This window comes from Malus domestica, chromosome 03 (genome assembly GCF_042453785.1).
Source record: "Malus domestica chromosome 03, GDT2T_hap1".
Classification (NCBI taxonomy): Eukaryota; Viridiplantae; Streptophyta; class Magnoliopsida; order Rosales; family Rosaceae; genus Malus; species Malus domestica.
Genome location: NC_091663.1, coordinates 23763145 through 23785576, shown reverse-complemented (window position 1 = coordinate 23785576; position 22432 = coordinate 23763145). Strand labels below are relative to the sequence as shown.

The window sequence follows — 22432 nt, the reverse complement described above, 5'->3', positions numbered from 1 at the left end:
ATATTGATTTTGAGTTTTTATTTTCTAAATAGGTGTAAAGATAAATTTATATTGAATTGGATTTGTGAGGGTAGTTTAAGTAATAAATTTGATTTAAAAAGATATTGGTAGTTTAATTAAAAGTAATAATTTTAGTAGCCCACCCACCACATAATTCTTGATTCCGCTATTGCTACCAACTCCACTAATTGCTTACTCTACTATCACCACTTACTGTTCCACCAACTATCAGCACTAATTGGTCCACTAATGTAGGCAAATGATTACATTACAAGAAACCCAAAACTGATACTTTCTTAATAATATGTGTCGACGAGTTCTATCCATTTTGTGCACATGCATAACTGGATATGCGCAAATGTGGAATTGTAGTCTTCAGTTTACACTCCATCAAAACAAACAACATAGAATTACAAGGATGCAACAAAATTTGTCTATATAATATTTGGTTTTCGAGTAATTTTAATATTTTTGAATTATAGAATTTTCGTCATTCATGATGATGCGCGACAAAAATTTTCCTTGCTTTTAATCTTATGCGTCAAAGATATTTTGTCAGGAAAAGGTAATTTTAATTTTTCTTCTCTTTATTTTAATATATTTTTAAATTATATATTTTAATTATTTTAATTAAATTATGCTGATACACAAAATCAATGAGGACTTTGGTACAACAGAAAGTGTCAAGTTTGTGACCTTCGCTAGATTGCTCCGATCACTAGTGTGAAATTCCATCCCTGGATTTCACTGTTATAATTTACGTATTTGTATTATTGAGATTTTAGATTATTTTTCGAGAAATTATTCTAATTTGTTTGAATTTAGAGTTTAATTAAATTAGTTACGAAAAGTGAAGTTTGAAAAATTATTATTTAAAATCCGTAGATCTTTCGAGGTCACAATTTATATTGTTGAATAGATTTCGAATTCACGAGCGCATAGGCGAAAGCCGTTTGCGAGTCCGGATTATAACGGTATAGTTACGGACGTTTGAAGTTGTAATACTATATATTTTAGGAATTATTTAGACTCCCACTTTGTGGGAAAGAGACCCAATCAGATATTTGGGTTAAGGAACCAATCAGATTTTAAAAAGGGTTAGGAGCAGCCAATCAGGCGGGGAGAAAGGAGGGGAAAGGAGAGAGACCCGAGTTGGGTCATTTTCGACCCGTGAACCCTCAAATTTGACCCGGCCATATCTCCTTCATAAAAACTCCGTTTTGGGTGATCTTGGTGTCCATGGAAAGCCCTTGACAAGAACTACATATCTGTAGTGTTAGATTTCCCCATTTCTGTCCCATTTTTTCATTTCGAAGCTACAAAACCCACAAGTTTTCCAGCGGGTTTAATCTGTTTCCGGTGATTCCGGCGAGTTTTACTGTCGATGACCACCACCAAAAGACTCCTCTCAACCCCTGGAGCAAGTCCCAAGGCTTGGATGAAGCGTCGAAGTTCGTTTTGGTGATGAATCGAAGAACACCCATTTCTAGGGTTTCCGGCGGGTTTGGATAAAATTGGGATGCTTCCCGGCCGAATTGGACTTGGCCACAGGTATGAAAACTTCTCCCCTCATAGAGATCTACTTGACTATAAAATTTGGTAATTTTTAAAAATAGTTGAATTTTTTCGACAAGTCGGGGTGGCCTGGCCAGTGGGCCAACGATGTACTTTTAAGTTCATTTAGATGCCTTGATTTCATAATTGATATCCGTATGACGTAATTTGATTGTTGGACTTAGTTTCATTACGATACCTTACTGGATCAAAATACGAATCGACGATCCGATCGTTGGATCGTCACCAAACCTTAATGCGTGATAGAACATAACATTTGAGGATCATAGAAACTTACGGATCGGGAATCCAATGTATGGATCTTCCCTAATTGGATTTCTAAGTTTGTAAAATTAAATATCGACCGCCACTTGAATTTTGAAATTGGCGGAGATCCGACCATCGGATCGTGTTAAGATTTTAGTATGTTGTTATTTGAGCATAATGTGGACTTTGAAAAGTTACGGATCCGAAATCCAATGTGTGGATCTTCCGGATTGAATTGTGTAGAATTGTGGACCCTACCTTTGACTGAGAGTTGAGTTTTGGTCAACATGTCTCCAAACATTCTTAATACTAAAGTTAGTACTATGAGAGACTTAAGTGAAGTCTAGTGGGCCTACATTGGTTGGAGAGTGACTTGAATATGTGTGATATGGTTGTTAATTTAATTGTTTATGTTAAAATCATTTGTGAATATGAATTGGTCTTATAAATATGATTTCTATTGAAATGTGATATTCATATATTTAGCCATAGACTTAGGTTTATTAAACATGATTTGGCTTGTGTACTGATGATAATGGTGATATATGGATGTTTAATTATTTCTAGTAATGTGAATGATAAGTATGATAAATTTATGGCTATGTGATCTTAGAATCCTATTAGAAGTATTCTGTAGCACTTATATGCTGGTGGGACATATTAGTTGGAGGCCACGAAAAGTGAATATGGTAGGTGACTACGTTGTAATTATGGAGATGATGAGGTTTAGATATACTTAGTACATTTGGTAGGTACCATATGCTTGCTTGGATTCCGTTGAGTGATGGTCCGGAATCCCTTCTACTCCGCGATTCCGTTGAGTGATGTTCCGGAATCGTATCTAACTTGGGTTTCATTTAGTGGTGGTTATGCATTGTGCTTTGCGATTCCGTTGAGTGATGGTCCAGAATCGTATCCTGGATTGGATTCTGTTGAGTGATGGTTCGGAATCCCCTTTGGTATCTTGGTTCCGTTAAGAGGTCTGAAATCCTTACTTCAGATAAGTAGGCTTGGCCTAACGGTGTCACTCTAGCCTTAGTTATATATATATATATATATATATATATATATATATATATATATATATATATATATATATATATATATATATATATATTGTGACAATAGTTTTGAGAATCTTGTGAATTGAGTTAGAAAAGATATTGGACATCTGGGTGACTCCTTCAGGATTCTCTACGATTCGATTATGATTTCATCAAGTATGAATTTAGAAAATATGGGAATGATTGTTATTATTTTGATCAGATTAATTATTTAATGTGGCTAGAGAATGGTTATGTGCTTCGTCGGTTCTTAAATATGACGTATGTTGTGAATGGCGATGTGATGAGACATAATGAATTATATGTTGGATGAAAGAGAAATCATGATTTTCATGGGGGTTTGTTATGTAGCATGAGTCCAGGAATTTCATGCTGTCAGGTTATAATAAATGATGGAGGAATGCTATACTTTTATGCTTGAACTGAGTGTGATAAATATTTGTTTTTGTGAATGTTGAACTACGAATGGCTTGATCCCTAATGATGGTACGTAGGCAGTCTAATGAAGTGGTTAGATGCAGCCATAAAGCTTTTGAAAAATGATTGTGCATCTGGTTTTTGATTGATACTTTGTACATATTCAGAAGGCATGGTATGTTAGATATTAGGGTATTTGGTAGCGTCACGTGTCGATTCTGGACGTATGTCGGGATCGGAAAGTGACAACTTTAATGGTGTCAGAGCAAATGATCCTACTCTATGATATACAACCATCTCGAGTTTTGTTGGCGTGAATTACGATATGCATTGTGGTTGCATGATTTCATAAATTTTAGGCATAAAGATGCATTCATGTGATATATGGACACATATATTTGAGAGACATATATGAATTGCATTGTGTTTGTGGTGAAATTTCCATGGTGATTATGAAAATATCTCATTAATGAAAATTATGATTTGCATTGGTATTGCATTATTCCCTAAGTTCTTTGAGTAATGAGGAAGTTATGTGAGAAGTATATTTATGTTGTGAATCATCATGAAGTGCTAAATTGGATTGATAATATTTTGGGAAAAGTGAATTGAATTGCATATTGGAATGGTTGTTAAATTGAGGGCTATTAGGAGACCATGAGCCTGCTTGGTATATCCGCGATAGGGGGTCATTAATGGTCCTGCTTGGTTAATCCACATTGGGGGACCATACTATATATGGATCGCGATTGGTTAATCCGCGTTGGGCGATCCTTATGGCCATTTATACTTAGGGGTGATCATGCTTGGTTAATCCGCATTGGGTGATCACTGCCTAACAGTTATGTATGTATGACTCTGCTTGGTTAATCCGCATTGGGGGGTCACTACCTACTTGATTATCTTGACCCTGCTTTGTTAATCCGCATTGGGGGGTCATTAGTGGTCCTGCTTGGTTAATCCGCATTGGAGGACCTTACCATATATATGGATCGCGCTTGGTTAATCCGCGTTAGGCGATCCTTATGGCCATGTATGCTTAGGAGTGATCATGCTTGGTTAATCCGCATCGGGTGATCCCTTCCTAACAGCTGTAGGAGTGACTCTGCTTGGTTAATCTGCGTTGGGGAGTCACGTCACTGCTTACTTGGTTACTTTTTTAGGGGTGGCTATGCTTGGTTAATCCGCATTGGGGGGCCACTTCCTGTTTGGTTACTTATATAGGCTTTAGCCGAACTGTGTTCCTCTAGCCCTAGTTTTAATGTACATATGAACGATGTCTTTTGAGAATCTTGGTGATTTGTTGAAGGGGAATGAAATTATAAAATGTGATTATGGTTTGCCATTATAATGAGAATAGTGGGTGGATATGAATGAAATTATGAACTAAAATTTTTGAGTTCATTTAATATAAATGCTTTCCCAATTGAGTTTCTTTGTCTGATAAAAAGAATTGACGGGAAAGTTGATAACTATAAACTTGACTGGTGTGGTTTGCCATTAACGCATTATGGTGTGAAATTCTGATATTTTGTTAGCCACGTAGTCATGTCTTGAAATTTGGCATGTGACTTTGTCAATGTGAGATAAGTTAATTCTATGACCGAGACTATTTTTAAATTGATACATGAACTGATTGCATAATCTGTTTTGGTGAGAAATTGGGAACAAATTGGTTGAATTATTATTATCTTATTCATTGTGATGGAGTATGTGAAAGTTTATAAAATTGTTGTTGCACAACTTTTGTGGTATCAGCGATAATTAATTTTCACTCAAATCTTGGATGTTGATGATTATGAATTGAATATGAGCATATTGATGAATTCTTGCTAGTGGTGGTTTTCTTTGTGTTTGTTTAAAGATTGGTGTTGCGGTTGTGTTGAGACAACGATGATTATATTTCTGAGTTGAGGTATAATGTTGTCGAACTTGAGTTAACTAAACCTGGATATAACTGAAGTGTGAACGTATTTGTGCATCATTATTCGTTTAAATTGTTGCTTTGGTGGATAGTGCATTGAATTGAATTGAATTGAATGGGAGTAGAAAAGTTTTAAAAGTGTCATATTTCATGTTATAGCTTCAAAGATGAGCGCTTGATTAAAGTCTCGGATTAATCTTGAATTGGGTTGATATTATGTTATGCACTATGAAAATTTTCAACGTTACGATGATTGTGAAATTGTGACAAGTAAATGGGAAAGTCGTATTATACCTGTGCAATTGAGAAATGTTGAATTTAGGCGAAACAACATATGGATATGGAATTGGGCAAAATGACCCATAGAATGTGGAGAAATTGTTGATCGGGCACAAAGGCCCAATGCTTTCTGGAGAAAGCTCCATGTGTGGGCTACGAGAATGCATTATGAATGTGATAAGTATGTGTGGGAAGGTATATTTTTCAGGTATATTACGATCCTTTCTAGTCTCTTGGTCATTTATTGTGACAAAAGAAAAATATGATGAAATTGTTGTTTTGCCAATGAAGGTGAGTAATTGTGATTTGAAATTCCAATGATTTTGGCTGGAATTTTTGATATTTGATTTGCCAACTCCGATGGTTTGGCTTGAAATTCTAATGTTTATTCAGTTAATGAGGATTGCGGCTTGATGTACGATATTTACTTTGCCAATGTGCATGGCTAAATTTCGGATAAATTATTTGAAGCCGGAAGTGCGGTGTATGATTTTTAATTATGTTTTGATTAAGTTGTTCAGTTAACCTCTTTTTAGAGTTTTGGAAGTTGCGCTATGAAATCCGTTAGTATCGTTATTACTTTGTATTGGAGCAAGAACGCTTTCATTTAAATCAGGGATATGGATGATTGTGAAATGGTTGAGTTCGTATGATTGAATTATTGTTGGAAGTAACATTTCGCTTGTTCAAAGATTAGTGATGTTGTCGAGCTAGGTTGAGGATGTTGTGTTTATAAGCATATAAATAATGTGCCGCCTTGATTATGGTGATTGTACTTGGGAAATAGTACTCGGAATTGTGGAACTCGTTGGTAACTAATTGTGTGGTTGGTTGAAAAGATTGGCATTGGAAATTTCGAGGACGAAATTTTTTTAAGGAGGGGGAATGTGAAATTCTTTCCCTGGATTTCACTGTTATAATTTACGTATTTGTATTATTGAGATTTTAGATTATTTTTCGAGAAATTAAACTAATTTGTTTGAATAAGTAACTTTCCACAGGCTTATTCTTGAACTGGGATGAAGGGTTCTAGTTTCCTTCAGAGTACAAGGCCGACTCAAGAATTTGAGGGTCAAAACAAGTCCATCAAATCAAGAGTTCATTCGAACTTGATGATATGGGATACTTTTGCTGTTGACAAAGTAGTGGATGTTGTATGGCGAGGCTTTGCTCTTTGGTGACGTTGCTAGCGATAGGTTGTTGAAGTTTCTTGAGCTCTTCGGATAGGGCAGCGATGCCAAGCTTGGATTTGACTTAGACTCATCCGTCTGGATTATGTGGTTCTGCAGGAAGGGCGTCGTGCTATAGTGATCTGTTCTAACTCATCGTTGAACCTTCTACTTCAATCTTTTGCATCGCAGAAGTGGTGCACAACCTTTGCATTTGAATGGTCCTTCAGAGCACTACTTCTCAGCGACTCATCCATGCTTGGCAGCTTCAATGTAAAGAGCCAATATCGTATCAACTGTTCTGAAGTATTTGCCGAAAGGATTCGTGACCTTGACAACAATTGAGGATGAGTACTCGAGAGCAATGCTAGGTGAGCAACTAGGCAAAGGTTCTGGGCAATCAGTTCCAAATCGGAAGTTTGATTTCAGGTTCCGACTGATTGCTTTCTTTCTCCTTGTCTTGCATGTAAGAGCAAGGGCAAAGGAAAAGACAAGGAAAAAGCATGATATGGGATACTCTTGCTTTTAACCCTGATGATATGAGATACTCTTGCTTTGGTGTGACTTGTTTGCAGAGGTATTATCGAGTGAAAGGAAACTGAGTATTTCGAAAGGCTTCTTTGGGAGTGCCCTCTCATATATGAGGAATGGTTGAGCATTTTTACAGGTATGTTTGTCCGTGGAGGGTGGAGGTAGACATATATAAGAGTTTCTTCAACAACAAGTAGTAATGTTATTCCTTTACCCTTCTTGGTTATAGTAATGTGGTGGGAGCTGCAAGCTTCACGTGTTTTAACTTTGTCAGAGCACTTTTGAAAAAATGGTATGTGGTATCTAGAAAGCTGATGTTGAGTGTGAAGATTGCAGACAAATTTTATCCAAGAAAATCTGGCTCTCGAAGTTCGGAGAACGATGCCTCTTCGGTTTTCGAACAAGCAATGTTGTTAGGAATCTAGCTCTCGAGATTCGAATAGCGTTGCCTTTTTTATTTTTGAACAAGCAATCTTATTGGGGATCTGACTCTCGAGATTTAGAGAGCGGTGCCTCTTCGATTTTTTGAGAAAGCGATCCTGGTGGAAGTCTGGCTCTCGAGATTCGGATAGCGGTGCCTCTTCGATTTTTGAGAAAGTAATCCTATTGGGAGTCTAGCTCTCGAGATTTGGATAGCGATGCCTCTTCGATTTTTGAGAAAGTAATCCTGGTGGGAGTTTGGCTCTCGAGATTCGGATAGCAGTGCCTCTTTGATTTTTGAGAAAGCAAACCTAGTGGGAGTCTGGCTCTCGAGAGTCGGGGAGCGGTGCCTCTTCGATTTTTGAGAAAGTAATCCTGTTATGAGTGTTTTCTCGATGTGAGTAAAGGTTGGGCATTTTTGTCAGTCTGCCTTGCCACGGAGCATGGAGGTTGACACACATAGGGACTTTCCAGTTATCAAACAGTGGTGTTGTTCCTTTACCCTTGTGGGTAATGGTAGGGTAGCTGGACCTTCAAAATTTATGTGTCTAAACTTTGTCAGAGATCTTTGGCAAAGTAATCTGTGGTACCCGAGGAGCTGATGTTGCGTGTGAGGATTGTCGACATATTTTACTTAGGAAAATCTGCTTCTCGAAATCCGGAGAGTGGTGCCTCTTCGATTTTTGAACAAACGGCCCTGCTACCCTTTCTTTTATAAGGGCGCCAATTGTGTGCAAGAAGTACATTAAGAAAGTTATTGCTTGTAGGAATTTTCCCCTTATTTTCGTATTTCAGAGATTTATTGGACCTCATTTCTCCTTCATCATTTTTGAAAATGTCTGGCCCATCTGACCATTGTTTTGACTTGAACTTTGGTAAAGAGGCAGTCATGCCTCTTCAAGACAACATATGGCGCCCATCCTTATTATCCCCTACTGGTCCTCTTACCGTTAGGGACTCTGTGATGAAGAATGATATGACCGTTGTGGTGGTGGCCAAGAACCTTCTCACTCCTAAAGATAACAGACTACTTTCTAAATGGTCTGATGAGTTGGCTGTTAAGGATTCTCTGGCTCTCAGTGTTCAGTGTTCAATGTGCAGGTTCTGTGTCTAATATGGCCCAACGCCTATTTGCTCGAACTCACCAAGTTGAATCATTGGCAGCTGAAGTGATAAGTTTCAAACAGGAGATTAGAAGGCTCAAGCATGAGAATAAACAGTTGCACAAGCTCACACATGACTATGCTACAAACATGAAGATGAAGCTTGACCAGATGCAGGAATCTGATGGTCAGATTTTACTTGATCATCAAAGGTTTGTGGGTTTGTTCCAAAGACATTTATTGCCTTCGTTTTTTGGGGCTGTACCGCGTAATGAAGCTCCAAATGATCAACCTTTGATGCCTCCTCCTTCTGGGGTTCTGTCTAGTACTGAAGCTCCGAATGATCACCCTTCGGTGCCTTCTCTTTCTGGGGCTCTGCCGACTGCTGAGACTTCTCATGAGCAACCTTTGTGAAGGCTCCCTCTTGTTTGTTTATTTTAACTCATGTATATGTACATATTTGTAACTTATCGGAGATATCAATAAATAAGCTTTGCTTCATTTCAACGTATTGTGTTAAATACACCAAAGCCTTCTTCACTAAGTTCTTTGAATTTTTTCTTTTGTTAAAGCATGTATGTTGAAGCTTTGTGAGTGAAGCATGTAGGTTGAGGTAGTACTCCCTTAATTTCCCGAGTGATGAAAACTTCTCGGTTGAAGACTTGAAAGATCCAAGTCACTGAGTAGTCGTGAACTTTCCAAGTACCGAGGTGTAGTAGCATATGGTAGAAGTTCCCCAAGTCTCCGATCGAATGAGTTGACGAAGGAGGTGTCTTGCTAGTAACCAAATTTCCAAAGTAACAAAACTTCACCATTTCCTTTCTAAGTGGCAGCCCAAAACTCCTTCATATATATTTGTTATGAAAGTTGTTAGGCCCAAAGAAGAGGGGGCCTAAACAATTTTTTTTTTTTGAATTTCCGAATTTCTGAAAATAAATAAATATATATATATATATATATATATATATATATTTTTTTTTTTTTTAAGCTTTGTAGGTTAAGCTTTGAGGCTAAAGCTTTGTTGGGTACCATGAATTGATTTTGCTTCACACTATCTTGATCAAGAGTGTAAAGCTTTTGTAGGTGAAGCTTTTGTGTTGAAGCTTTGTAGGTGAAACTTTTGTAGGTGAAACTTTTGTGGGTGAAGCTTTTGTAGGTGAAGCTTTTGTGGGTGAAGCTTCTTTTGTGGGTGAAGCTTTTGTAGGTGAAGCTTTTGTGGGTGAAGTTTTTGTAGGTGAAGGTGAAACTTTTGTAGGTGAAGCTTTTGTGGGTGAAGCTTTTGTACGTGAAGCTTTTATGTGTGAAGATTTTGTGGGTGAAGCTTTTGTAGGTGAAGCTATTGTCGGTGAAGCTATTGTGGGTGAAGCTTTTGTGTTGAAGTTTTGTAGGTGAAGCTTTGGAATTGAAGCTTTGTAGGTGAAGCTTTTTAGTTGAAGCTTTGTAGGTGAAGCCTTGAAGCTATTGTGGGTGAAGCTTTTGTGTTGAAGCTTTGTAGATGAAGCTTTAGAGTTGAAGCTTTGTAGGTGAAGCTTTGGAGTTGAAGCTTTGTAGGTGAAGCTTTTGAGTTGAAGCTTTGTAGGTGAAGCTTTGGAGTTGAAGCTTTTGTAGGTGAAGTTTTAGTGTTGAAGTTTTGTAGGTGAAGCTTTGGTGTTGAAGCTTTTGTAGATGAAGTTTTAGGGTTGAAGCTTTGTAGGTGAAGCTTTGGAGTTGAAGCTTTTGTTGGGTACCATGAATTGATTTTGCTTCACACTATCTTGATCAAGAGTGTGTGAAGCTTTTGAGAATTGTAGTTGCCCTCCATTTGTTTTTTTTTTTTTTTTTTTTTTTGGGAAAATTAGAAATTTGAAAATATGGGAGAGACAACATATACAAATTTTGCTTCCACACTGTTGAGCAAGAGATTGTGATGCAAACCACACCTTGTAGTAGTCGAAGGTTTGGATTAACCATATAAATTGAATTTACTTCGAATAGTCTTGATCAAGAATGTGAAGTTTTCTACGAGTTATGGTTTCCCTTCATTGATGAAGCTTTTGTTGGCATCATAAATTGATTTTGCTTCACATTGTTTTGATCAAGAGTGTAAAGATTTTGAGAATTGTGGTTGAACTCCTTTGATGAAGCTCTTGTTGGCACCATAAATTGGTCTTGCTTCACATTATCTTGATCAAAAGTGTGTGAAGCTTTTGAGAATTGTGGTTGCCCTCTATTGATGAACCTCTTGTTGGCACCATAAATTGGTTTTGCTTCACACTGTCTTGATCAAGAGTGTGAAGCTTTTGAGAATTGTGGTTGAACTTCTTTGATGAAGCTCTTGTCGACACCATAAATTGGTTTTGCTTCACACTGTCTTGATCAAGAGTGTGTGAAGCTTTCTACGAGTTGTAGTGTTTGCATTGTTACAGAGGAGAAATGTCTGAAGCAGATGCAAGAGGGCTGAATAGCTTGATCTTCGTATGCCATGCACTGAAGTTGTTGTTGGCTTGCAATAAGACTTTATTGGTGACTATAACTCTTGTTGGGCATAAGTGCTCCCCTGGTTGAGTTGTCAAGCTTGAGGGTTTTTGATTATTTGTGAATGCTAAGAGTTCACATGTACAAGTTGTACTACTCGTCTTCAGGTAGGTTGAATGAATGGTGAGTTGCTTTCATCAATTGGTTAGTGGTACGAATGTGAGTTCATTCATCACCTTTCATCACATTTTATCACCTGGTTGGTGGCACGAAGATGAGTTCCTTCTTCACCTGGTTGATGGCATTAATGGCAAGTTGCCAAATGATATTAGAGTACGGATTGTACATTTCATCACCTGGTTTGTGGCATGAAGGAGAGTACGAGTTGTACATTTCATCACCTGGTTTAAAGCATGAAGATGAGTTCCTTCTTCACCTGGTTGGTGGCATGAGTGGCAAGTTGCCAGATGATATTAGAGTATGGGTTGTACATTTCATCACCTGGTTGGTGGCATGAAGGAGAGTACGGGTTGTACATTTCATCACCTAGTTGGTGGTATGAAGATGAGTTCCTTCTTCATATTTCATCATCTAGTTGGTGAGAATAAAGGCAAGGTGTCGATGCACATTGTAGCAAGTGTCGAATGACACAAAGTATGTTGAACCATTTCGAAGCACAGTTGACTTATGTATGAATGTGTTAGAATGTATGATTGAACGAATATACTGTAAAGCTGTTCGTTTATTTGTATAGTCTTATTGACATATACTAAAACTTTGTTTCATGTTGGAAGCATTCATGTTGAAGCTTTGAACCCAAGTGTTTCATTGCTAGGAATGTAAGAGGATTATGACCGAGTTGTCTAAATCACCTATTTACTGAATTCATGTCAAATAATCTTCGTTACATAGGATGCCAAATGGCTGAAGCTTAACACTTTTACAATGTGAGTTTACTTGTAATAGTACTTCAAGTGATCAGCGTTCCATGGATGGCCAACGATCTTACCATCAGAGCTTCTAAGCTTGTAAGAGCCAGGGCGACTGATGCCAACAACTTCAAACGGTCCATCCCAGTTTGGACTAAGTGTTCCTTCACTCGGGACTCTGTCGCAGAGTAATCTTTTCTTCAATACCCAGTCCCCCACTTTGAAAGAACGAGGTTTGACCCTTGAGTCATAGTAGTTGAAGATGCGCTGCTTGTAGGCGACATTCCTCAAGTGAGCCTAGTTTCTGTGTTTCTCGACTAGATCTAAGTTGAGGGTAAGTTGTTTGTCATTTTCGCTTTGCACGTAGTTCTGGACTCGTAATGTTACTTGCTTAAGCTCAACTAGGACAACTGCCTCTGTACCAAAGGCAAGTGAGATTGGGGTTTCTCCTGTTGATGTCCAATACGAAGTGTGGTATGACCAAAGAACTTGGGGTACAAATTCTGGCCAACAACCTTTAGCTTTGTCCAAGCTGGTTTTCAAAGTTCGCTTGATTGTTTTGTTGATGGCTTCGACTTATCCATTAGATTGGGGATGAGCTGGGAAGGTAAAACATAAGTTGATGTTGAACTTAGAGTAGAACATCCTGAACTTATTGTTGTCGAACTGTTGCCCGTTGTCAGTGACTATCGCATAAGGAATGCCAAATCTGCAAAGCATGTTCTTCCATACGAAGTCTTCTATTTTTGCCTCAGTAATGGTTGCCAAGGGTTATACTTCAGCCCACTTTATGAAGTAGTCAACTGCAACGATTGCATAGCGGACATTGCCCTTCCCTGCAAGCATTAGGCCAATTAAATCAAGTCCCTATTGGGCAAAAGGCCAAGTGCTGATCATAGGAGTGAGTGGCTCGGAAGGGGAGTGAGGAATAGTTGCTTAGCGTTGATACTTATCACATGAGCGAGATATTCTGATGGCATCTTGGTAGAGTGTTGGCCAGTAATATCCTTGGCGAAAAACCTTGTGTGCTAGGGATCGAGATCCAGCATGATCTCCGCAGATTCCTTCATGTATTTCTCAAATGACAATTTCCGCTTCCGCGGGCGTAAGGCATCTTAGGTATGGTAGGTTAAAACCCCATTTGTAGAGTTAGTCATTAATGATCAAGTAACGAGTAGCCTTGTATCGAATCTGCTTAACTTGAACTTTATCATTTGGGAGGGTGCCATGTGCAAGGAATTTATAAATCTGGGTAATCCAACTATCCCCCTGTTGTAAGTTGTACACTTCCGCGGCCATGGCGCTTGGTACTGCCAACAAATCGACCTGAATTTTTCTTCCAATTTTGTCTTCCACTGCTGAGGCGAGGCGAGCCAAAGCTTCTGTATGACTGTTTACCGCTCGAGGAACTTGGGTGATCTGGTAGTGGAAGTGTTTGAGCAACAATTGTGTTTGTGCCAGATATGCTACCATGGAGCTATCATTAGCGTCAAAGTTGTTGGTGACCTGGTTAACCACCAATTGGGAGTCACTGAAGATATCAATTTGTTTAACCCCAAGGTGTTTGGCCAAAAGTAAGCCTGCTAGGAAGGCTTCATATTCGGTCTCATTGTTCGACGCCTTGAATTTGAAACGAAGAACATACTTTATCGCCACTTTGTCGGGGGTCGTAAGGACTAGTCCTGTTCCACAACCTTGTTGGTTGGACGAGCCATCAACATATAGACTCCATAATGGGGCTGTTGGTTCTATTTTCTGAGCTTCAGAGGGTAATGAAACCACTTCTTTAGGCGTAGAAACAATGTCAACAGGATATGTGAAGTCGGCGATGAAGTCTGCCACTGCTTAGCCCTTCTCAGCTGGCTTTGGTTGGTAGGAGATGTCAAACTCACCCAATGATATCGCCCATTTGATCATTCGGTCTGAAGTGTCAGGACTTTGGAGTATCTGTCGAAGAGGATGATTGGTAAGCATGATGATGGAGTGTGCTTGGAAGTAAGGGTGAAGTTTTCGAGCAGACATGACCAATGCTAAAGCCAATTTCTCAATGTTGGAGTATCGTGTCTCCATATCTTGTAAAGCCTTGCTAGCGTAGTAGACATGTCGTTCGACATTACCATCATTTCGAATGAGAACGGAACTTACTGCTGAAGCTGATACCGATAGATATATAATAAGAATGTCACCAACCTCAGGTTTGAAGAGCAGAGGGGATTTACTCATGTAGTCCTTGAGGTTCTTGAATGCCTCGGCACAGTCATCAATCCATGTAATGTACTTCTTACTTCCCTTAAGTGCTTTGAAGAAATGAGCACATCTGTTTATGGCCTTAGATATGAACCTAGTTAAGGCTGCCACCTTGCCAGTAAGGCTCTTGATGTCTTTTGAAGTTAACGGTTCCTTCATGTCGAGGATTGCTTTGATCTTCTCGGGATTAGCCTCAATGCCTCATTGGCTTATCATGAAGCCTAAGAATTTGCCAGAGCCTACGCCGAAGGCACATTTGTTGGGGTTCAACCTCATTCGATACCTCTTCAGAATGGTGAAAGTTTCAGATAGGTTGGTGATGTGTTGGTCAGCATGTTTGCTCTTGACTAGCATATCATCAATGTAAACTTCCATGCTCTTCCCAATCTGTTCAGCGAACATTGAATTGACTAGTCTCTGATAAGTCGCTTCCGCATTCTTTAGGCCGAAGGGCATGACTTTATAGCAATATAGTCCCTTATCAGTAATGAAGGCTATATGTTCTTGGTCCGGAGGGTTCATGAGGATTTGGTTGTATCCTAAGTAAGCATCCATGAAGCTCAAGAGTTCACACCCTACCGTAGAGTATATGAGTCTGTCTATGAGAGGAAGAGGAAAGCTATCATTCGGGCATCCTTTGTTTAGGTCGGTGTAATTGACACACATTCTCCACAAGACCTTTTGGAGCATGAGACTTTCTTTGGTCAGATTTTTCTTAACAAGGACCACACTTGCTACCCATGTTAGGTAATTGACTTCACAGACAAAGCCTATGCCTTTGAGTTTTTCAACTTCTGCCTTCATTGCTTCGTATCATTCAGCGTTATAATATCTTCGCTTCTGTCTCACCGGCTTGGTCTTGGGGTCAATACTCAAGCGATGACATATGATATCAGGAGAGATGCTTGGCATGTCTTCGTATGACCAGGCGAAGACCTTAGTGTTCTCTTACAAAAAAGATATCAATGTCAACCGAATGGGTGGTGATAAGGTGGTGCCAATCTTCACCATGCGATCTAGATAATCTTTTGAGATAGAAACCTTCTCCAACTCTTCAGCAGGTTGTGTTTGATGGGTGAAAGAGTCGTCTCGAGAATCGTCGGGTTGAATGTTGCCACCGTGAAAATCTAAGTAGCCTTCGTCTGGGCTGGTCTTTATGACTTGGTCATGTATAGAAAGGGTTTCCTTGGGCACAGGCAAATGCTGTTGCTTGACCGAAATGTTGTAACATGATCGTGCACTAAGTTAATCTCCTCTGATGTAACCATTGCCATAGGGGGTTGGAAATTTCATCAACAACCAATGTGTGGATACCATGGCCTTGAGATCATTGATGCATGTGCATCCAAATATGAACTTGTATGTCGTTGGGCAATCAACCACCAGGAAGTTAGTGGTAATGGTAGCTGTGTAAGGGCTTGTATCAATGGTGAAAGGTAAGTGTATGCTCCCTAAATGTTGCACAATATAACCGGAGAAGTGTATCAGAGGAGAAATCGAGCGATCGAGCAAGTGTTCAGCTATATTAAATGCCCTGAAAGCTTCATCAAACATGATATTGACCGAAACCCCCGTGTCTACCAAGATTCGTCGTACTTCAAAGTTAACTATGTGAGCTTCCACGATCAGTAGGTCGTTGTGAGGGTAGATGATACCTCTTTCTTCCTTAGGGTAGAAACATATTGGATCCTAGTTAGGTTTTTGATATTTGCCTCCCCTGATGTCTTCCACGTGAAATACTTGGTGGCCAGGCCTTAAAGCTCATTCGCTGTTTTTCATAACCCTGTTGGAAGATTTAGATATGGGTGTGTTGCCACTTATGGAATATATCACATTCACCTGGCGTTGGTTACGGTTACCCCTTGGAGGGTGAAGGAGGAATTGATCAATTTTTCCTTCACGTGCCAAAGCTTCAATATGATCACGAAGAGTGATACACTTCTCGCCGTCATGACCATTATGCTCGTGGTAGCAGCAAAACGTGCCTGTGTTCTTCGTGGGCTTGTAATCCGGGTGCCTCGGCTTTGGCTTTGGTATCAGGTGTGCTATGCTGGGGTAAATGGCTACGCATGTGGTGTTCAAAGGTGTGTATGCATCATACCTCGGGGTAGGGCCTGTCCTGACACGTGCTTGACCCACTGTGTTAACTGCCTAGGGTCGGGGATTATCGTGGCGATACCCTTAGTTATCGCGGTAATGTCCCTTACTCCTTTTACTAAAATAGACTGGTGAGGATGGAAATCTTTCCTTTTGCCCTGAGATTGATATGTCTGTTGACTTGGCAAAGAATTAAGTAAAGCAGGGGGAGACACCACTGTCGTTTAGAAGGTTGAGGTCTTCTCATTTGGGTGGGTCTAGCTTCCACTTCCCACTTGCTGATAGGGAATGGTTGTTGGGGCTTTATCTTGGTATGTCCTTGCCTCGGCGGAGGCATGGTTATAAGCATGTGCCATCACCTCAGAGTAAGTATTCCAAGTGTTGGCATTGATCATGTACTTAAAGAAACAGTCACGTAGGCCTACCGTGAAGGCTTTGAGGGTGGTCTTGTCGTTTGCCTCGGCACAACGGGAATACTCATGGCTGAAACGGCCATCGTACATACGTAATGACTCGTCTGACTTCTGGCGAATAGTGTACAAGTCATCCGCCGAGTGCAAGCGATAGGTCTGGAAAATGTGTTGAGAAACAAACAGTTTCCTCAATTCCTCAAATGAGTCTACTGTCTTAGGTGGAAGACGGCAATACCAGTTTAGAGCTCCGCAGAGAGGGTGGAGGGGAAGAGAAGACATCGCTCTTCGTCAGTGTGCATCTGGTATGCCATGGTGGACTCAAAGAGGTTAAGGTGTTCAATCAGGTCCTCATTTCCAGTATAGAGTTGCAAGCCAAGCTTCTGCTTTGTCTTTGCTTGAAGGGGGTGTCGAGGATCCTCCTTGTAAAAGGGTCAGACCTAGGTTGGTTCCAATCAGGTATCTCAGCTTGTCGTTCGGCCTTCAACTTGTTTACTTCTTTAAGAAGTTGTAGGATAAGAGGGTCTTAAGTGAAGTCATGTACCACTGGAGCTTTCTTTCGTAAATCTCCATCTCCTCTTGGAAGTTAGAAAGTTTGATCAAGAGCGTGTGATTTTTCCCTAGACTCGCCATACTGACTTCCAAGGTATGTCTGTCGGAACATCTCTGAGTCCCCTATACCTTCGTGTTTCTCTAGGACTTGTTGCCCCTTCCCCAAATTGGTAGCCGGCTTGGGACATAGGAGGGGATCGAGTCTTTCAGAAACCCTTGGGTCAATGATTTTCGAGCTTACATGGACAAGATTGTCTCGACATTGCTTTAGGAAGTCTCGACAGTCGCGAAAGACGGCTTTCGATCCTTCCACTCCTTCTGTAAGAAGGTACTTTCCTCCACTCCTCTTGTTTCGGGTCAGCTAGGTTGAGAGAAGTCTTATGTTGGTTGTCATTTCAATAAGTAGCTCGCTTCTCAACAGGAATACCCATGTTGAGGGCAAATGACCCTCCGTGTTAGGGGGCACCCAGTTGATGGTTGACTTCCACATGGGTGATGAGCTCGTGTGTTTTAGTATATCTAGCCTCGTTGAGCATCTCGAAGACCTTCTCATACTGCTCTTGGAGGACCTCATTCTTTATCGCTATCTTGTTATTCTGAGCCTCCAGCTCATCAACTTTAGCCTGAAGAGCAAACTTCTTTTGTTCCTTTTTTCGTTGCTTCACACCAGGTGCAAGAGGGGTGTCATTCTATGTGTTGTGGCATAAGTGTCGTTCCCACAGACGGCGCCAAATGTTAATGCACAAAATCAGTGAGAACTTTGGTACAACAGAAAGTGTCAAGTTTGTGACATTCGCTAGATTGCTCCGGTCACTAGTGTGGATAAGTATGTAAAACGATAGAGACAGGAAAGCAAACACAAGATGTACGTGGTTCACCCAGATTGGCTACGTCTACGGAGTAGAGGAGTTCTCATTAATTGTGAAGGGTTTACACAAGTACATAGGTTCAAGCTCTCCTTTAGTGAGTACTAGTGAATGATTTAATACAAATGACATTCGGAAATATTGTGAGAGAATGATATTCGAAAATATTGTGAGAGAATGATATTCGAAAATATTGTGAGAGAATGATCTCCTTTTATAGAAGATAATTTCTAGCTTTGTTCTTACATTAACACGTGTCATGTTGTGATTGGCTTCCGATGTTGACACGTGTCGCGCTATGATTGGCTTCTGATGTCAACATGTGTCGCGCTATGATTGGCCTCCTGGTTGGAGGGAAACTCTTATGGGTCATTGACGGTATAACGTTGACCGGTGCTCGGTAGTTTTGGGATTGATCAAGTATGGTACAAACAAATTATAAACAAAAAAATTATTTAATTATAATATTTATGAAAATGTCTGTACAAGCAAAAAAAAATATTATAATATCCGAATAAAAAAACCCACAAAAGAAGGTCGTCAAGTTTTAATGGGTCGGACTGCTGGGTATTTGCTGGGAGCTCGAATGTGGTTGAGGAGCAGCTGATGGCATTGGGAATAGAAAGCTGGACAGTTGAAGGGCTTCTTAGACGCTGAGCTATGCATGGAAACCTATGGAGCTTCATCTGACCTGATTATGATCCTCTCCACTAGACAATATATGTAATATCTCTCTGCCTTTGCACAGTATACTGGTTAGTGAAGGGTGTTTAGGGAAATACAAGGGCTAAACCCCTTCTAAAAAACTAAAAAAGACTATCGCACATCTTTCATGAGAGAGGGATGCTAAGAACAACAGGCAATGCACTCTATCAAAACATAGCCATTTCTCGTAACATAAACAACACCTCCTCGAAACAACAGGGAAGCGAACTAGGATTAGTTCAATTGGTGCTCTAACTGCGCCAACTACTTTGCGGAATCAACATGCTTCAACTCAATTCACTTACAAAGCGCTTCCCCAACTACTAAGACCGTTGTGGATTATTAATTGACCACAACTAATGCCCGTTATAAATTATTTTCCAAAAAAAAAAAAAAGGTCGTACCCAGTGCCCAAGGCTCCCGCTTTACGCAGGGTCTGGGAGAGATGAATGTCGGCTAGCCTTACCCCCATTTTATGGAGAGGCTGCTCCCAAGTCTCAAACCCGAGACCTACCGCTCATGGGCGAAGGCACTTGCCAAAATAAATAAAAAATAATAAAACTATTTAACAAATATATGTGTGCGTGTATATATATATATCTATAGTTATATATTTTAGTATAAAATAACCAACAAAATTGCATATTTACTACAATATAATAACTACATAAAAAAATCACAAATTCAAATATTACTAGTACATTATACTAAAGTTAACAACAAAACCAAACCTCCAATAACAAGGACATTGTTAGTTGAAGACTTCACGTTTCTTCGAACACCTCCAACGAAAGGACTTTGAGAGTTAAATACTGACCCTAATGCTTGAGCCTCAGCAGTTCTTGGCTTTCTCTATGTGCATAGACATAAGCATATGTATCAAAAGGAAAAAAAGGTCTTGTACTCTTATAGATGGAAATATACATCTGATGTCAACTAGGAAGAGTGAACAGATATACAAAACCGATAACGTACACAACATGAATTCTAAACTTTTCCAGAACATCCACTGTCTATTAATTACATAGGTTTTTATGTTCACAGCACAAGAAATAGCCTATCTTATTCATAAACGAACAGTTAGCTTCTCATACCAACTTTTATATACCCAGATGCATTTCATGGTGGCAAAGAATCTTAAGACCTCACCACAAAAGCAGCCTGAAGATTAGAAATCATAACCGGGTACTCTCCGTTCTCATCACATTCAACAAAATCCCCAGGCACAAGTCAATGTTCTCAAAGTTTGTGCCATTCAACTACAAAATAAATGAACACTAGTTTAAGTTTACATAAAGATGCAATACAATTAAATTTGGTGACAGTTAAATGTTATTACAAGAGAAGGGGTCAAAAAAAAAAAAAAGGTATCTCAATTATCTGCAGTTCTCACATCTCGAATGTGTTTTTCTCATAACATGATATGTAACTCTACTAACTATAAGACGTTATAGTAAAGAACAGAGACTAAAGCTTTCTTACCAGAAACTAATAACGTGCTATGTAACTCTACTAACTATAAGACATTTATAGTAAAGAACAGAGATTAAAGCTTTCTCAACAGAAACTAATAAGGATCAAAACAAAAACCACATCAACAAAATAAACGTTGAAACAAACTAGCAGCATATAAAACAGGAAAGGAATCCTTAATGCTCATTGAAGTTAGGAAATTTCACACAAATATCATTTTTTTAAGGTCATTCAGCTCATAGGTCCAACGAATGGACTTTTCTGGGGTCAAGTACAATGAGAAATGTTCATTCGAATGTTGTATGATTAAAAGTTGCACGTGAGGAAGAGAAACGTACAGACTTAGCTTTCCAGCCACCATCAAATACAAAGACCACAAGTTAAAAACCCTGCACTCGAACATCATCAATGGGGCAAATTGCTTGGCTTTACTAATTGCATGGGTCAGTGGATTACCACGACCTGGATGCATCATAATCATTGCATCCCACTCACAAAACTTGCACTACAAAGGAGAAATTTGCAGAATCACCAACCATATACAACAAATTTAACCATAAAATATTGTGTAAAACCAAAACATAAGAAGAAAGCCCATACACATAGGATCAAATTATGAAACAGAAATATGTAGACATCAAAATTGATAAGTTGCCCATATGTCACAACACAATTTCAACCAGAACTGTCTCAAATCACGGTGACAAATATGTCTAATCAGGTAAGGTCGGAGCTCTACGAACAACTAAAAATTTGAAATGCTCACTAAACTGAACGCAAGTATCAACAATAATTCTTAGTAGTCAAACAACAAATGTGATGAGAATCAATTTCACACAAACTGCATAAACATCTCAAAACGTCTCATTCATGAAATACAATGATATTTATACAAAAGCCTTACCAAGTTATTAGGAGATTCTCGTTCAATTCATTATGTACATTAACAACAATATTGTGTTTGTAGTAGCATTGATAAGAGGGCTGAAAACTTCCCGTTAACTACTATAAGCTGCAATCAAAATTCCACTAAAAACGAGTAATGGAAGTCAAATCCTGATGTACTTAAATAATTGCTCAAACTCCAAACAGGAAAAAAAAAACGACAGATTTAATAAATAAATCAGAAAAATACACACAACCAATGAATTACAAATGTATAAAATAGAATTCCCAATAGGTCTAGAGCCAAACAAAAAAGTAAAAAAGGCGTTTGATCTATCCTTACTCCCAAAACTAAAAGTTTTTATTTTGGAAAAGCACTTACACTGTATTTTTACCTCTTGGGTCGAGGTCCAATTCCGGCAGGCTTGGCTGGAAAACTGACGGCCACCATTTATTGGATCTCAAATTGAGGAAATTTCGGCTACAAATTTGTAGAAACTAACTTGGGGGTTGGAAAAAGGACGGGAAGAGCATCCTGGAGGAATAATTTGAGGGTCGTTGGTGACCTGTGAACAACGTCGCTGTTGCGTGAATGAGATGAGGAATAGAGAGGATACAGGAAGGAGGATAGAGATAATGAAGGGGAGAGAAGAGTCGGGTGATGGCGTCTGGTCTAAAATTGGTAGACAAGATAAACGAAACCTGAGCATGGGAGGGAGGCTGCGATTGGTCGAGGGAGAGACGGAGATGAGCGAGGAGACTCTGGAGGCGGCTAGGCTCTAGTTAAGGTCTGGACTTTGAGTAAAAGAGACGGGAGATGGAGAAACAAGAGGATTGAAGGTGAATAAGGAAACGATCGATATTTACGGTTTTAATTTTAAGAGTAAATTGTACAAATGGTCCTCAACTTTAATCAAATTGGAGCAATGGTCCCTCAACTAAAAAATCATTACCTTTGGTCCCTCAACTTATCAAAACGTGCAGCTATAATCCCTCAACTAAAAATCCATTACCATTGGTCCCTGAACTTTAATTCAAGTGGAGAAATGATCCTTTAACTTTAACCCAATTGTAGTAATGGTCCTT

General features: G+C 39.4%; 1 long non-coding RNA gene across 1 annotated transcript; it reads right to left on the bottom strand.

Annotated features, from left to right (window-relative positions):
• Positions 1–19863: 19863 nt before the first annotated feature.
• LOC139194076 (uncharacterized) lies at positions 19864–22192 on the bottom strand. The gene is made up of 3 exons (XR_011578792.1): positions 21729–22192; positions 20800–20966; positions 19864–20247 (listed from the first exon to the last, which is right to left on the bottom strand). It is a non-coding gene; the product is annotated as an uncharacterized lncRNA (long non-coding RNA).
• Between the last annotated feature and the right edge of the window lie 240 nt (positions 22193–22432).